The sequence below is a fragment of the Myotis davidii genome, unplaced genomic scaffold (genome assembly GCF_000327345.1).
Source record: "Myotis davidii unplaced genomic scaffold, ASM32734v1 scaffold44, whole genome shotgun sequence".
NCBI lineage: Eukaryota > Metazoa > Chordata > Mammalia > Chiroptera > Vespertilionidae > Myotis > Myotis davidii.
Window position 1 is genome coordinate 6,574,283 of NW_006299705.1, and position 13,531 is coordinate 6,587,813.

Here is a 13,531-nt window from a genome sequence, read left to right on the forward strand (position 1 = left end):
TCGCCACCGGCCGCCGGGTGCTCTGGAAGGTGAGGTTCAGGTGCCAGGAATATCGCCCCGAACATGGCGAGGAGGGCGAAAGCGACCTCTCTGCTGTTTCAGAAGCCAAATCGGGGGCAAACTAGGTTGGCAAAGCCGCGAACAGCCTGGGTTTCCCACCCCTAACGGGAGGAAAGCAGCGCTTGTCTCAGGACAGCGCAGAGAATCAAATGGGATAAGGTAGGAAACCCATCGCACGTGCCTGTGTATTTATTTGGTGAGTAAATAGTGAGGGCTGAAGAACTTGACAGGTGATGAAGACTTAAGAATTGGTTAGTTAAACGATGTCCAGAGAATGAAGGCCTTTTGCTTTAGACCAGTGGTTTTCAACCTTGGCTGCACATTAGAATCACCTGGGAATCTTTTCTAAATCCTGATTTCTGGGCCTCATCCTCAGGAAATTCTGTTTCTTTGTTACTAATGTTGTGGCCCCACCCCATAACAAAGAAACCGAATTTCCAGAGGATGAGGTCCAGAAATCAGGATTTTAAAAAGATGCTGAGTTTAGAGTCTTTTTTTTTTTGGGGGGGCCTGGCTGTTGACTGCCAGATAGAGTGAGTACCCTCGCCTCAAGCCTTCATTCAAAATCCACCTTCTGATTCTTAACATATTATACTGGTTCCAAATGATCCTTTGTTGTCGATCGATCATGTTGTTATAAAGTTACTCCTGCTGCCAAGCAAACAAACAAGCAAGCAAAGTCCTGCGTTTTGCAGACACATCAGAGGCACTTCACAAACATAGGCAGCCTTTCGGTTTTAATCTAGAGAATTTATGGTTAGAAACTGTCACCTCATTCCTAATGACGCCAGCAAATCCCAAGGGGATCTCTTCTTCATGGAAGACAAAATGTAGAACATTAAGTGAGAGTTTTCATTCTCAGCCTTTAGCACATAAAAGCCACCACACTTTCTAGAGCCGGAGTGAGTGACTTTACAAAGCCGTTCTCATGAAGGAAAGGGTACATCAGAAAACCACCAGCATACAACAGGATTCACAGAGGTCGTACGGTTAGGGACAGCTGCACCTGGGAGAGCGTTTGTGAGCGAAGAAACGGAAGCCCAGAGAGCTGAAGCCATGTGCCCGCATGCCGCTAACCGAAGAGAGCAGCGAAGGTAGTAGAGCACCTGGCTTAGGTCAGGGCCCCTGACTGTCCAAAGCAGCTGACCACAAGAGCTAATGGACCCCCCAGATCGGTGGTGCTTTTCCATCCCTGTGTAGATGGCCTGCCAAGCCCCAGCCTGGAGATATCAGAATGCAGATTTGAACTTTTAAAGATTTTTCTTTTTTCAATGAAAAGGAAGGAAACATGGACTTGATCACCTTCAGAATCCTGAGTAGGTTTCCATCCCCTATCAGCATAAGAATGAGATGCATTCAGTTAGGCGAGCATGAAGTTTGCCTTTTATAAAAAGCACAAAAATAACCTTTTAAAGCCAACAAATGAAAGCTTAGGCCGCCAAGATGGTCCCCTTACGTAGTTATTTCATTATTTCAATGACAATGTTATTATTCCTATCTCTTCTGGCCCTTCTCTTTGGAAAATGCCTATAGAGTTCTTAATACAATATTGGCAGATTAGATTACTGTTCAGAGAATATTTACTCCATTTTCTGTTAACTTCACGGGAGGCATTTATGCAAGTTGTGCTTGGCCACGTGACCTGCTTTGAAATGGAGTGCGGGGAAGTAAAAATGTATCCGTTCCAAGCTTAGCCCTTCCAGGCACCACCTGTTCCTGTTCTTGGGAAGGTCTGACCTCTGCCATGAGAAGGTTGTGTGCCTAACTAGCTGCCCATCAGCATCGGGGTGCCAGACTGAGTCCCCATTTTGCAGAGCCATCCAGCCAACCTGCAGATCTGCAGCCTGAAGCTGAGCTGCCCGGCAGACGTGCAGACTCATGAAGGAGACATTGCTTATTGTTGTATGTCACTGTGGTTAGAGAGTTATACATCAATAACTGATGGTTCCATGCGTGAATTTCATTAAGATTTTAGGAAGTTTATTAAGTTACTGAAAAAAGAATTTGTGTTTAGTTTGGGTTGTATTATTTTGGGTTTAAGCCGCTGACACAAGTTTAGTAGTATTACTATATGCTCATATACTTGGTTTCTTGTAAACTTGAGGAATTTAAAAAATATTTTAAGCACAGGTGTGAGAAGTTGGTTTTCCAAAGTGATTATCTGGAAGGGGACAGCTTGTATCTGTATATGAATGTTAGGGATGTCTGATCAAAAAAGCAGACACAGTACACAAACTCACTATTGTGTTTTCTTATATGTATTATCTCCTATTTACATGTCTTTTGATTATGGTTTCATATCTTTTGTTGGTTTCACACTGATTTTCATTTTAATAGCTCCAGCCTACAACTACTATTCTTATGTCTTCTGAATGGTCTCTTTTTCTCGTGCACAATGAAAATGTCATTTTTGCTATTATGTTTGAAGAAAAGGCTTCCATTTTCCGTTTCTGTTTAGAGACATCTTTTGAAGATGAGCAGAATGTGGAGCCAGCTTGATTTTTAAAGGTCACGCACAATGCAAGAAAGCTGATTGGGACGCGTGTGGCAAGTATGATAATGAGAGCATCTTCAGAATGCTGGAGTGGGAAGGAAGCCAGGCAGTCTGACCTCCGCATTCTGGAGATGAGAAAATGAAGTGTTTGCCCTGAGTCACACTGCAAGGCAGTGGTCCGGCTTTGGGAAACTGAGAGCAAGAAGCACCAAGTGTAAGAAAAGAGGAAAAATGTGCTTCCACCAGAAACAGACCCTCCCACATGAGTTTGAGAGCAAGCAGTTTATTTGGGAGGGGAACGCTGGCTCTCAGGCAGAGCTTCGCCTCAGTAGGACATTAGGACACGGTCAGCTTGTGACGGATGCTGGGATGGTGAGTGCCGGAGGATGCAGGCGAGGCACAGAGAGCCAGGGCACTTCACTGTTCTGAACAGCAGAGGCAGCTGGGAGCCTTTCCATTGTAGGAGACGAATCCCAGGCAGAGGGTGAGGTAATTAAAAGTATTTCATGTAGAAATACTTTCTGTGTTTGGAGCCCATGAACAGTTCATGAAAGAAGTACTTCAAGGGACTGCTAGATCATAGTCCATGTTAAGGATTTTTTATATTTGCATTTTTGAGAGATTTTGGTCTATAGTTTTTTCCTTCTGTTTTCTTTTTCTCCCCCCCCCTCCTTTCCTTCAACCCCCGTTTTTGTCAGTCTGGAACAAGTCTTCATTTTCATAACGTTGCCACTTTGAAGGTCACAGGACAGTTATTTCTCAGTTTGGGTCTGCCTGCTATCTTATCATAGCTACATGAAGTTTATGCATCTTCGGCAGGGATATTAAGGATGATGCTGGGCATCTTACCTAGTGGTGCGCAGTTTGATATGTCCCATTTTTGATGATGTTCATTTTTGTCATTTCATTAAAATGGTGTCTCCAAGCTTTTCTCCTGTAAATTTTCCCATTTGTAGTTAATAAACATTTTGTGTGGAGGTACATTGGAATTATGTAAATACTCATTCCTCAATAAATTTTTGATTTGTTCATTAATTCATTTTTATTTCCATGGATCCATGGTTTCTTATTTTATTCACAGGCATGCCCACTCACAGCGGGACTAGACTTGGCCATGACCCTGCAGCGAGGCCGAGCCTGTGGCTTATGTGAGTGAAGGGCACAGGTCTCACATGGCAGAGCAGCAGGGGCGGCACCCACAGGGCAGTGCTGTACCCCGAGGGACACTCAGCCAGGGCGTAGTTCCTGGAAAGCTAAAACGATTCTGGGGATCTTGATTCTTTAACTCAGGAAGAGGAATTTCCTGGTGGCAAACGGATAATATTTATCCCCATTAGAAAGCATCAATCTGCCCTGAAGAGACCGTCAGATTACATTTTAGGGATGAAACAAGATTAGTGCTGACAGGTATATAGATCCTCCAAGAACGTGCAATAACTCCTCATACAACAGCCTAAGAACATTCTTTCTGACAGTTTGACATTTTGTAAAAAGGCTTTATGATTGAGCATGATAATATACTTAAATTTTATAATTGTTTAATACAAGCATGATTTTTTTCTTCAAAGAGACTAATCTATTCATTCAACGCAGATTATTCTGAAAGTCTAATATTGTATTGAGCAGACACGGGGCTCAGCACAAAGGAAGGCTGCTGTTCTCGGGGCACTCAGTCTGGAGGGGAAGACAGATGAACAAACTGTTACGGCCAAAGGTGGTCCTGGGGCGGGGGGGTGAAAGGATTGAGAAAAGACAGACAAGAGAGTGAAAGCTGGGTCTCGGTGGGACGCTGCAACCTGATGAGGAGACAGCGCCAGCGCCCACAAGCCGTGTCTTTATTTTATAGCAGATGCCACGAGGCAAAGTAGGGGCGTGATCGAGTTGTTTACAGCATTCTCGTGAGTTTCAACCTCACTCAACTACATGCACCGGAACTCTAGCACAAGGCACGTGGGGCCACGTGTTTGGACCATAGGTTCAAGCTTACAACCACAGCCGTTGGCTATGATGGTGTTGGGAGGGCCCTGACCTCCAGCTGGGACTTGCACGTGGCAATGAGAGGACCCTGTCCTTTCATTAGTCCAAGGCTTGAGCCTGGCCAAAACACTGTAGCCGCGCCCCATAACAAACCAGTAGTGTGATGTGGTCAGGGCGTATCAAAAGATACAGCACGCAGTGCCCTGGGAATACAGAGGGAGGCGCTCCTCCACCTGGCCATCCCCAGACACTCTTCCTCACTCTGTCAATCAAGCAGCAGGACCTAAGCATCCTAAGCAAAGGGAAGTGCTGTAGGGATCCCAGAATTGACTAGATACGAAAAGCCAGGCTGTGGGCAGGAGCACAGACTATGCTGCAGGGCTGGGAAGCACAGCACAAGTTGCTTATGAAGATGCTGGTATGGTCCTGTCCCTGCTCCTTCCTTCCTTGTGGAACTGGGTCAAGATGGAAAGTCTCAGGAGAGAGCATCCACCTGGCTAAGCTTAAATACTATGTCTACCCATGACCCTAGGGCTGGGGAAGGGAAGGACACAGGGAGGGGTGATATCTGTTCCTCTCAGTTTCAGCAGAGATGAGATAGGTGGCTGGCATTGTCTTCTAAGATTAAACACAGAGGGAGAGAACTTATTCCTTAAAAGGAAAGTGAGTTCTAATTAGAAATGGAGAATAGAAGCTAGACACATTTTAAAAATTACTAATGACTCTTATAAGGCATGGGAAGACTATGGCTCAGTGGTTGAGCATCAACCTATGAACCAGGAGGTCACGGTTCAATTCCTGGTCAGGGCACATGCCCAGGTTGTGGGCTTGATCCCCAGTGGGGGGCATGTAGGAGGCAACTGATCAATTACTCTACCTCATCACTGATGTTTCTCTCCCTCTTTTCCTCACTCTTCCTCTCTGAAATAAAGATATATTTTAAAAAAGAATTATTTTCTACTGTCCCTAAAAATTGTGGATCTTAGAGCAAGAGTCCAAATGGAGGCCCACACACACGTCTAAATATTTAAGGTTATAAGTACGTGAACAAATTGTTAAAAAAACTCTATTCTGTCCTCCCATCCAAAAAAAAAATACATTCATGATGACAAAATAGGAAGTTGACAAAAAAGAAAACTCAATTCAATTTATTAGTACACATATCTGTTCTGTTGATGCGCTGGTGCTGTTTGGACGAGAAATTTACCCAGCTTCTATGTGCCACCATTACAAATACTGTCCTAATTTCCAAGTACCTCCTGAGTCAGGAAATAGAACATGAAAAAAAGGAATGGAAAAGGAAGACAGTACCCTTGGGAAATACCTTGATATGCAGTAGAATACTTAAAGTTTCAAGTTTTTAGTCAGCCAGTGTACCTTGTTGACTGAAACAGAGCATAACTTTAATATTTTTCAATTTGAAAAAGGAAACTTAACAGTTTGTTTTAAGAAAAATATGATGTATATTTTGGCATTTAAAATAAACAATAAATTTTTACTCATATAGTAGAATCAAGCTAAGAATTGTTTTCCCTTGTAATATTTCTAATTATAATAGAGATTCATTAGATTTTGTTATTATTAGTAATTATAGCAACATTTGTTGTTATGTGTGCCAGGCAATATATAAAGTGATATATATATGCATCATTTCATGTAATTGTCACAGGATTGGTATAGGTACTATTAATAATTCCCATTTTATACCATTTTATACTTGAGAAAATAAGCCCAAGCTAAGTACCTTGTCCAAAGTCACATAGTGGGAAATGGTAGAATGAGGAATTGAATCTGAGAAATCTGACTGCAGAGTCAGCCTAATGCTTGCAATCATGATCATACTTTTCTAGATATATTGTACTATTTTATTTATTACTAGAGGCCTGGTGCATGAAATTTGTGCGGGGGCGGGGGGGCGGAGAGGAGAGGGGGCCCTCAGCCCAGCCAGCACCCTCTGCAATCTGGGAGCCCTCTCACAATCCAGGACCACTGGCTCCTAACTGCTCACCTGCCTGCCTTCCTGGTCACCCCCAACTGCCCCCCCCCATGGGCCTGGTTGCCCCACGCAGCCTGCTGTTTGGTCGTTTGGTCTTCCCTCATTAACCACCCTGCCGGCTGGCTTGTTCACCCCACGCAGCCTGCTGCTCAGTCCTTTGCTTGCCCCTTACTAACCCCCCTGCTGGCCTGGTTGCCCCACGCAGCCTATTCTGTCATCCATTCGGTTGCAGTGGTCGCTTAGGCATATATCTATATCTATCTATCTATCTATCTATCTATACTTTATGTTATCATAATTACATTCTTATTTTTATAGTCAATCTGAAATTAATTTCATCCTTAGAGTTTGTTTTATTAAACAACTATAACTTCAGAAATTCAGCATAGTTTATCAAAATGTTTGCAAAATAAAACTTTATTCTAAAATGTACCTCAAAATGCAAGACACAAGTACTACTGAAAAAGGTAAATGCATATATATAGACAATGGTGCAAGTTAAAAAATATGTTAGCCTTTTAAGAAGTCTTCACCAATAAAATCCAACATAAGGATTTTTTTCTGTTTCAAACAATTTAAATTATATAAAAAAAGAAACTCTAGCATAATTCCAAAAACAGTCAAAAACAAAACTATACAAAACTGTGAATCCAAGTACAAAAACAACATATATATGTACATTTGTTGAATCTGCGCAGATATATAGAGTGCATCAAATTAATTGTAGTCTAATTCAGGACAAATTGTACATCAACTAAACAAAAAAATCCCCAACAAATCATAAAATGATAAATGAAGACTTTAAAAAATGGCTGTCAAAGGATTTATTTCCAAAATCTCCCATATAATCTGGCAACTGTCTCCTCTTTCTCTTCCCCTACCTCCAAAATATATGATTTTGTTTACTCTGATGTTAACCATTGCATGGCTTATTAAGACTTTGGCCATTTTAATTAAGACCTTTTCATTATATTTGCTTTCCTGCAACATTTTTTTTTAATCAATATGTCTTCTACATTCATATTCAATCAGATACTAAAATCTCATTGCTACATCAGTGTATTATTATGGTAGCTTTCTTCCCTCAAGTGGACATTTAAAGTTCTCGGCAAATTAATGAAAAAGTATAATAGACAACCTCTACAGAAGATGACTTCATAAAAATAAATTTTTATACTTTCTCAGTTCTTGAAATATTATTGGTTACCAAGTCAGAGTTTTAGAGCTTAGATTTAATAAAAGTTCAGAATGTAGTCAAGAGGACAAAAGTTAGAACTATAAAGATGTAGGCAAATATTTTTTATTCTTGTTAAATATGTGAATGGGTTTAATTGATTGGGCAGGGGATATTTAATCATATCACCTTCAACTCTCATCACCTCTTGTTTCTTTCTTTTAAATAATTGCTTCTTTCTTTAAGAATCTAAAATTATCTGAGAAGATTGATATTATTAAACTATTTCTCTGGCATTTTCAATGAGAACTGACTGTTAACATAGGCAAGTGAACTAAAGAATAGTGTAAATTTTCAGAAAAATCAGGCCTCCAGACTTGCTCTTATTGGAAGGAAAAGAAAAAGATTTAAAAATTATTTTTCAGATTGTTTCTCTACTTCAATACAATCTTCTATTAACAAGATCTTATTTTGACATTAACAGTGCTAGATATAGCATTATTAGTAGTATTATCAAAATGTAATAGAATTAAGAAGATATATTTTATTGTTGTTACTTCTTTGAGAAATTTGTGGTGTGTAGACATTTTTCAACTCAATATTCTTATTTTAGAGGTGAACAAACTGAGGGTCAGAGAGAACATAAATAATGTGTTTAGAGTTGTACAGTGACAGCAGGATTGGCCCGGTTCTGTCTAATGATACAGTGGTCTGTCACTCTGTGATACTATCTAAACTGCTAATAAGAGGTCTTTCTTTCTTAATTTTAAAAGATTAAATATAACTTAATAAGCAAAGGTAATAAAACTTTGAAAGGCAATATTTGGGTTGCTTTTTTCATTTGTTTGTTTTTGTTAGAGGTTATACATATTCCTCATTAGGAATATATCTCAATTTTCTGTTTGGGGTCAAACAGGCAATAAAAGCAAAATAATTGAGATTATATCAAGCTAAAAAGCTTCTCCAGAGCAAAAGAAATAATCAACAAAATAAAAAAGCAAGCTATGGAATGGGACAAAATATTTTCAAACCATATTGTATCTGATAAGGTGTTAATATCCAAAATATAAAAGGAACTCCTACAACTCAACAGCAAAAATACTGATAACCCAATTAGAAAGTGAGCAGAGAACCTGAATAATAATGTTTCCAAAGAAGACATACAATAAACAACAGGTCTGTGAAAACGTACTCAATCTCATTTTTCATCAGGAAAATGCAAATCAAAACTACGAGATAGTAGAATCTGTTAGGATATCACTTATTAAAATATCAAAAGATGAGTGTTGACAAAAATGTGGAGAGAAGGGAATCCTTATATACTGTTAATGAGAATGTAAATTGGTAAAGAATTATGGAAAACGGTATTTAGGTTAAATAGAACTACCATAAATTGAAATTAAAAATAGAACTACCATATCATCACGGTATTACCCATGGGAGTTGAAATCAGGATCTCAAAGAGACACTTGCATTTTCATATTCACTCAAGCATTATTCACAATAGCTAAGATATGAAAATAACCTAAGTGTCTATCCATGAATAAACAGATAAGGAAAATGTGGTACAATGACCATTATTCAGTCTTAAAAAAGAGGAAATCCTGGCATTTGCAAAAACATGGATGAACCTGAAGGATATTATGCTAAGTAAAATAATCCAGAGACAGAAAGACAAATGCTGCATTGTTTTAATTATGTGTGGAATTTAAAATAGTCAAATCCATAGAAACAAAGAGTATTCTGTTGATTGCCAGTGGTTGGGCAGAGGGGAAAATGAGTAGGTGATGTTCAAAGGGTATAAAGTTTTGAGTACCAAAGATGAATAAGTTCTAGATATCTAATATACAGCATAGTGCCTATAGCTAACAATACTGTGTTATATACCAAAATTTTTCTAAAAGGGTAGGTCTTATGTTAAGTGTGCTTAACACTAAATATGTTACTACACATTTATAATACTTGAACAAAGCTCATTTATAAAATATTAATAACATTTGTCTCAGTGTTATGATATATAGCCTAAAGAAGCAGAACTCAGGATCTTCAAGAATTATATGCTTACCTAATGACACGCTTAACATGTATCAGTAGGAGCCAGCAATCATGTTTAATGAACAAAATACAGTCAACTCATTGCTGAGCTTTTATTTTCTACTAGAGGCCTGATGCATGAAATTCATGCAAGGGATTTGGCCCTCGTAGCCCCGGCTTCGTCTGAAAGGTCGTCCGGAAAGTTGTTTGGCTGTTTGGTCTAATTAGCATATATTAGCTCTTTATTATATAGGATTAGTCATAAAACTCTTTGTTTCTTTTCTTAAAAGCTGCTAAAACCCAGAGAGCTAACCCCCCCCCCAAAAAAAAACACGCTAACACAACATGAACTATAAATTCCTAAAAACATTTTAATAAAGAATTAGAAGTTGGAAGTAAAGTTAACAATTAGCTTACAAGTTTTGTGATTGTCTGTGGGAACTGACAGAGACTGGGGAGTTGGTACAGGGGAAGCAGTAGTGCGGTTCATTCTAAGGAGCTGCTAACATGAGTTATATTGACTGGAGGAATCACCTTCTGCTGATACAGTGGTAAGTGTTTACTAACAGTGCTCCTACAATAGGCCTCCAGGGACCACTGGGGAGGGGTAATAGCAGATTGAGAAAGATTACTGCTTACTTGATTGGATGAACGATGAAAATATGGTAAAGATACCCAGAACAGTTTTTCCCAAAGCAAAATATCTTGAAAGATTGCTTAATGGATACATGAATTCTTTTATCAAAAAATTCATTACGGGAAATATTACAGAAATTGTGAGATGCCATTACTACTTTCTGTAGGAGCTTAAGATCTGTATTAACTTGGGTTTTGAGTCTTTTTTGTCTTAATAATGTTCCTCAAAAGATTGGACTCTGTTCTTCCCAGTGCTTAAGTCACTCCTGGAGGAATAAAGTAGGTGTTTCAAGAGTCACATTAATTCTTTTAAACTAGTAGCTACTTATGAAGGCACATTGACTTTTTAATAATTCTAAATAGTACCTTAACTACAAAGGCAAACTGTAGGTACTAGAGATAACAGGACTCCCAAATTCTCTCTAGAGAATTGGGGGGTGGGAGGAGGAAGAAAGAAAATTTAAGGCAATTCAACTCATGAAAATTATGTGAATTTGGCTAGGGGCTCCCGGCTACACAAAGTCAGGTGGGGCACAGAGGGATGCAGTGTTGTGGCCTCGGTGGCTCGTGTGTAGTTGAGTCAGTTGCGAGATTGGATCCAGAGCTGCTGACTCAGCGGGTGGCCCACAACCCAGCGACATGGCTGCAAGTGTCTGGGTGCTGGAGCCGTGACCGGGCCCCATCAGAGTTCGGCTGAGCTGCCGCTGCCGTTGTCTCCATCTCCGGCCGGCTGTCCTCTGATGGTGTCCGCCGCTGCGGCCATGGCGAAGCACGAGCAGATCCGGGTCCTCCCCCCTCCCACAGACCTCAAATTCAAAGGCTCCTTCACAAATGCAGTCACTACAAATCTTAAGTTGTGAAATCCATCATATAGAAAAGTATGCTTCAACGTGAAGACTACAGCACCTTTTGGGTACTGCGTGAGGCCCAACAGCGGGATTATTGGCCCGGGGTTGACTGTGACTGCTTCAGTAATGCTACATACAGCCTTTTGACTATGATCCCAATGAAAAGAATACACACAAGTTTATGGTGCAGACAATTTTTGCTCCACCAAACATTTCAGATATGGAAGCTGTGTGGAAAGAGGCAAACCTGATGAGTTACTGGATTCTAAATTGAGATGTTTTTGAAATTCCCAACGAAAATGATAAATTGAATGACATGGAACCTGGCAAAGCTGTTCCTCTGAACCCATCTAAATCAGATGGACTCACACCAAAACCACAAAGTTTCACTCAATGACACTGAAACTGGGAAGCTCCTGGAAGAGTGTGAAAGACTTCAGGGAGAAATGATGAAGCTATCAGAAGAAAATCGACATCTGTGATGAAGGCTTAAGGCTCAGAAAGTAGCAGCCTCAGATAAGCCTGGATTAACCTCAACTGCATCCTTCAGAGATGATGTTGCCAGTCCTTTTCCTTCACTTCTTGCTGTAATTGCGGCCATTTTCATTGGATTCTTTCTAGGGAAAATCATCTTGTAGATTGAAGCATGCAGAGTGCTATTTTTTTTTTACTTTTCTCTTGACCAGAAAAAGATAGGCTTACCTACCATTTCATTGGCAGCATGGCCCACAGTGACCACTTTTTCGTGTGTGTACAGTGTCATATAGGCTTTGCCTTTCTCTTATGGTTAGAAAACAAATAAATAAAAAACAACTGTTCAGCTACTGGAGTTAAGTATATATACTAATAGATGTCAGTCCTTTATGAAATTCATAAAGAATTGTTTTTTCTTTGTGGTTTTAATAAGAGTTCAAGAATTATTCAGTCTTCTAAATGTTATTTTAATAAACCCTTTAAAATTTATCTGTTGCTGTTACCTCTTGAAATATGATTTTTTATTGTTGTTGTTAATCCTCACTCGAGTATATTTTTTCTATTGATTTTTAGAGAGAGTGAAAAGGATGGGGAGAGACAGAGAGAAACACTGATATGGGAGAAACACATCAATTGGTTGCCTCCTGCACACATACCAACTGGGGCCAGGGATTGAACCTGCAACCAAGGCATGTGCCCTGAACCATAATTGAACCCCGGACCCTTCAATCCATGGGCTGCCGCTCTGTCCACTGAGCTAAACATGCTAGGCCTATATGATTTATTTAGATTGCTAATCTCACTCATTCAAGAAGTGCCAAAAGGTAGTCTGTGGGGAAATGGTGCCTTTTACAGTGTAAATTTGCTCCTTTACCTTTGCTAATATCCTGGTAGAATTTTTCTTAGCCCTTATGAGGCAATTGTCTGAGTTTTTCATCCTTACAATCCTGTCCCACGGTATTTAACATAAAACAATACTGTAAAATATTATGTGAATTTCTTATTGAGCAAGTTAGGTTTCAGCTGACCAAGATAATGCATGATTGGATGACTAATTCCTTCACCGACCTGTAAGAGTATTTTCTATGTGCTCTTCATTGTGAAAGGAAAACAAGTTTCTTTATTAGTCCCCATCCCACCACCTTAATTTGTGCTCTTTGGCTTAAACATGGCGTGAGAAGTAAGAGTCCCCATGACTCAGGCAGAAGTTGTCAAACTTTCAGCCCCAGGAAAAAGAGTGTTGTGCTCAGATTGGGTAAGCAAATGGATTTCATTCAAAGGAAGACAGAGGAGCCAATTCTGCAAATAAATTTCCAGGTCCTTTGCAGTGAGACTCCTCCCCGGGCCTCATCTCTGCTGGATGTAAAGGTCAAAGGAAACCTCTCACATCTACCTTCAAGTCTTAGCGCCTTAGCTAACTATCTCAGGAGAATAAAGATTCTCTAATAGGAAACTAATCTTATAAACCTGTGTTTGCATTCCAGAATTGTGCAGACTATGTTTTCCAGTTGAAAACAGTTCTACATAAAAACATCCTCAGAAACCAGTTCTTTTACATCTCTGACTGGTTTGTCTTATAATTAACAGTTAGGAAAAATATTCCACATACTCTTTTAACATACTCATTAAAAAAAAATTAGTGGCCAAGTAATTAAGGAATGTCTTGATTTTTATCTTTTAAACGGTAAAATCTAAATCCAATATATGAAATAAGAACGCATTTATTCGAGTTTGAAAGTTGTAATATATATTAATAAATCACTATTTGCACACACATGTACTCTCTCTGCTCAAGGCAAAAATTACGTAGTATTTTGGTTAAGTTTCTAGTTTCCCAA

The 13,531-nt window shown here is 39.6% G+C and overlaps 1 pseudogene; it reads left to right on the plus strand.

Moving 5' to 3' along the window:
* Positions 1-10,343: 10,343 nt before the first annotated feature.
* Positions 10,344-12,240, plus strand: LOC102757022 (annotated as a pseudogene).
* The last annotated feature ends 1,291 nt before the right edge of the window (positions 12,241-13,531 follow it).